Genomic DNA, 4,431 nt, shown 5'->3' with positions numbered 1-4,431 from the left:
TTTGTATTGCAAGTCTTCTGAAATCATATGCATAAATATACAAAGGAGGCATTCTCTAAAGCAGACTTTTGGTGAATTTCGGCGAAATCTACAGCTCAAATAGACAAAGTAGTGAAATAAAAACATAAATATGATTTTTTTCTTCACACTATGTTATGGAAGCAAATTAGCACAACATCTTATCCAGGGGCCTATGTAATGTGTATGTTGGGGTTTTTTTACTGATAAAAGTAGCCAAAAACCTAATTTACTGGCAGCCCAGCAGTCACAGTAGCCCAGTGTCCTGTCTGCACTCAGGTATATTGCTGTCGACAGAATCGCACCTGTACGTCTGCGCTCACAGACCCGTCTCTGTGGCCGCCGCCCACCTGCTCGTGTTTACGTTTCCACGCTTGGCAAAACATTGAGTTGCTACGCTTAAATAACTCTGTTTAGTGTTGAGTAATCCGCAGCCTCGAAAAACGGATGACACGGCGCTAATTGCTGACGGGACGCTTGAACGCGGCGTCCCGCCCCCCGAGGGTGACATCATGCCACGGATGACATGTGACCTCATGGCGCGGCGGGGCCCGCCGATGACTTCGGGGGCCTGGCCTTTTTTTCTTCTTTTTTCAATGTTATCATGGGAGAGGTGACTGCATTCACGATGGCCAAACAAAAGGGCCCTTTGTCCCCCCCCCCCCCTCTCGGCCCACATCTGTCCGGAATCACCTCTCCTAATTACCAAGGTTGTTTTTTTGGATTTGACGGCATAATTATCAAACCCTGTCTGTTGGCAACACCTTCCAGCGTGAGTCACTGACTGGCGGCTGCCGTGAGGGGGAACAACAGTCTCTTTCTCCGTGCTGAGCTGCAGGGCCGGTCAGTGGGCACCTGAGCATGCGGTCCTCCTGGTGCCCGTTCAGAGTACTCGGATATGTTTTCCTATGTGTGCGATTCTCTTCTTTCGCTAGATATAACCACACACTCAGGCCAACATAAATGTACTCAGGGGGGGTGCGTTCCCGCATCTGTTCGAACTACGTCAACAGAACGCCAAATGAAAGGGACAGTCAGACAGTTTGGGGAATGGATTTTGTGACGTTTCTGAGAATGAGATGTCCGGGACATAACTGGAAAAACATATATTATGTATTAGATTCAAATTTTCTTTCTTCTTAATTGTTAACACAGATCCCTTGGATTCGTTAATTTTAAAGAGTTTTGACCAATTCAATTCAATTCAGTTTATTTTGTATAGCCCAATACAAAGAGAGACAGCTAGGTCCAATCAACCCTACGAGACGTGAAGTCACAAAGACTCCGACCAATATACACAATGGGACATTTTACAGTCGCTGTTATAAATTGTCGGTGGTCTCTGGTGGGCGAACTATGTGATGGTTCAACGCATCCTAACGAAGCGTATGATATTTAGCAACAAGACTACTTAGTTAGGTTTAGACAAGAAGATTACTTAGTTAGGTTTAGGTTTAGACAACAAGACTACTTACTTAGGTTTAGGTTTAGACAACAACAGTACTTAGTTAGGTTTAGGTTTAGACAACAAGACTACTTAGTTAGGTTTAGATTTAGACAGCAACTTAGTTAGGTTTAGACAACAAGACTACTTAGTTAGGTTTAGATTTAGACAACAACTTAGTTAGGTTTAGACAACAAGACTACTTAGTTAGGTTTAGATTTAGACAACAACTTAGTTAGGTTTAGACAACAAGACTACTTAGTTAGGTTTAGGTTTAGATAACAAGACTACTTACTTAGGTTTAGGTTTAGACAACAACAGTACTTAGTTAGGTTTAGACAACAAGATTTATTTAGGTTGACGAAAAGATCGTCGTTAAAATACAAAATGACTGCAGAAGTGCCGTAACTACATTACGCAAGTTACTCATCGTGATCGAACAGGCTAAAGGTTTGCTGTTTTTTATGGACCCTTCCACCTGTGCTTTTTGCAGTCTTCATACTTCCTCGTTCATGATTACGTGGATATCTACAATTCATATTTTTCGTAGGTGCAACTACGGCTGCTGGATGAGACCAGCCTGGATGGTTACAGTACAACATATACACATTTCAGATATATCTGCAATACAAATACAGTATATTGGCTGCTATATTGGGGCTATTTCCCCGTTTTCAGTCTCTATGCTACAAGCAAAACGGCTGCTGGCTCCAGCTGCGTATTCACCTTTAAAGGAAATTAGCATATTGCCCCATAAAGTGTATGTGAATTTTGAGAACTGAAAAAAAAAGAAGGAAAAAAAGAAAAAGAGTGCGGTGCAGCTTTCAGACGAGCTTCCTCTCGCTTTGCTTTGTGTTGAAAAGAAAGGGAAAGTGAGGCAGGCTCTCAACGGCACACAGATGTTTTCTTTGCTGCTGTTGTGGGTGAAGCAGCCCTTAAACATCCTCCAGACAAAGCTTGGGATTGCGGCCGAGGTTCTGCCTGCGAATCTATCGCTGATGATCTTTTCAGATGTTGCGTCGAGGCGGAGGAGCACCGCCTGACATGTCGGGCCTAAGACCTAAACAAACTGCCCTGACAAGACGGAGAGCTGATGACAAACAGCAGATGACACCGAAGATGAAAGATGCCATTAGACTATAGCTTTCTACAACTGTATCCAATGGAGTGTTTAGCTTACTGATCTTGTATTTACCAAGATCAGTAAGCATACAGCAGTTTGTCACAGGTTAGTTTTTGTGTTGTTTTCAAGAGTTGTGGAAGCACAGAACTGCATTATGTCAGTTTGTTATGAATGGGCCTTTTTTTTGGTGGTAGAGAAGAGTGGAGGGGTTGCGTTTGGTTTTTACAGGATTTAAAATGACAATAGTTAAAGAAAAGATCTGAAATGGTTAGTTATTAAATTAAATATTGAAAGATCCTCTAAATTAAAACACAAAACACATGATTAGTTCTCTTTCTGAAGCCTTCTTTTGACATGGCTACAATCCTTTCTAATCACTGTTGAAAAATTTATCGGTTTCACGATGTGATGATAGTGTGTTCAGAGTTGAGGTGAAAACAAGCATTTAGTTAAGGTTAGGTCAACGGGTTGGGTTAAAATAATTTGTTCAGGTAAGGGGAGCTTCGTCGTGATGTTTACAATAATAAACATGTGGGAACAACTAAGGTCAAGTTAATGTCAAAGCTTCTTCTTTCGACATTCAGTTCATTCATTCATTATTCCTGTGTTTTCCTACTAAAGTCAGAGGGTTTACAATCTGTACACACACGACATCCCTGTCCCAGGACCTCACATCGGACATGCATGCGGCCTTTTCAAAATAAGCTTCCGTCAGGAAACAACTCGGTTAGGTTCAGGTAACAAAGCCACTGAGTTAGGTTGAGGAAAAGATCGGCGTTTAGGGTTAAAAAATCTACGATAGTGCCCTTACTGAAGCACGCTTGTTGCGCGACAAATCAATCGCGAACATCGGCCTCCTGGGAAATGCATTGATGTTTGTCGGACCCATCCACCTCCCCTCCAGCCCGCCTTGTCGGGGCTTTCGAGGTCTTTGTACTTCCTTGTTTGTGATTACGTGGATTACAAAATAGTTGTGTGGGAAATCTATGAATCACGCAGCATTATTAATTTCCCCGCTGGTGAGTTGTCAAATGTGAATGTTTGCTCGTTTTCCTCGTCGTCTTTAACAGTGGTTCCCAATCTGTGGTCCCAACCGATGCCGGGCAAATATGATTTGGCGTTAATAACTTTATGGCCTTTAAGGACTTCAAGGCGAACTTGGTTGCACAAACTCAACAAGCAATTGGAAAATACCATCTCGGGAAAATTGCAATCTGCATATTTCCCTTTTTTCATGACATTTTGTCGACCCAACAAATTCTCATTGTTAAATTATTAAAGTAATAAACAATAATAAAAAAATGGACAGAGAAACTTTTTTGTTCATTTCAACAAATGAAACATTTATTGACTTGAGAAAATACGAGTAACCTTTTGGTGACACGTTTTGTGCTCGTGGGTGTACGAGTTGTTCTTCCCATGGCTCGGGGGCCTGAAAGGACACACAGTGGGCTCTCCTGGTAGCTCCTCCTCTTTAGTGAGCCAACAAAAGTGCCCATCGTGTTGTTTGGATAGTTTCGCCGTAAACCCCCGCGTCGGCCATACACAAACGCTGTCAGGTGGAGTCGGTTGCTAAACAACCGAGGTAGGCATCCTTGGAGATTAGCAGCGCTGCCCCAGGTCTTTTAGGACCCCTAGCTGTGCCGTGGGCTGGCCACATCCCGCCTGCAGATAATGTGTGACAGCAGGACCTGACAGCTCCGCTGCCTTGCCCAAGGACAACACATGTCACCTCAAGCACAATGACCAAGGGCCGAACAATCCCCCGGGCGTCGAGTACTCCGCGGCCCCCGCCGCACGTTGAGAAAGAGCCCCACGACAAAAGACAGCGGCCGACAAAAGGCCC

The sequence above is a fragment of the Cyclopterus lumpus genome, chromosome 9, assembly GCF_009769545.1.
Source record: "Cyclopterus lumpus isolate fCycLum1 chromosome 9, fCycLum1.pri, whole genome shotgun sequence".
NCBI lineage: Eukaryota > Metazoa > Chordata > Actinopteri > Perciformes > Cyclopteridae > Cyclopterus > Cyclopterus lumpus.
Note: the sequence above shows the minus strand (reverse complement) of the source record.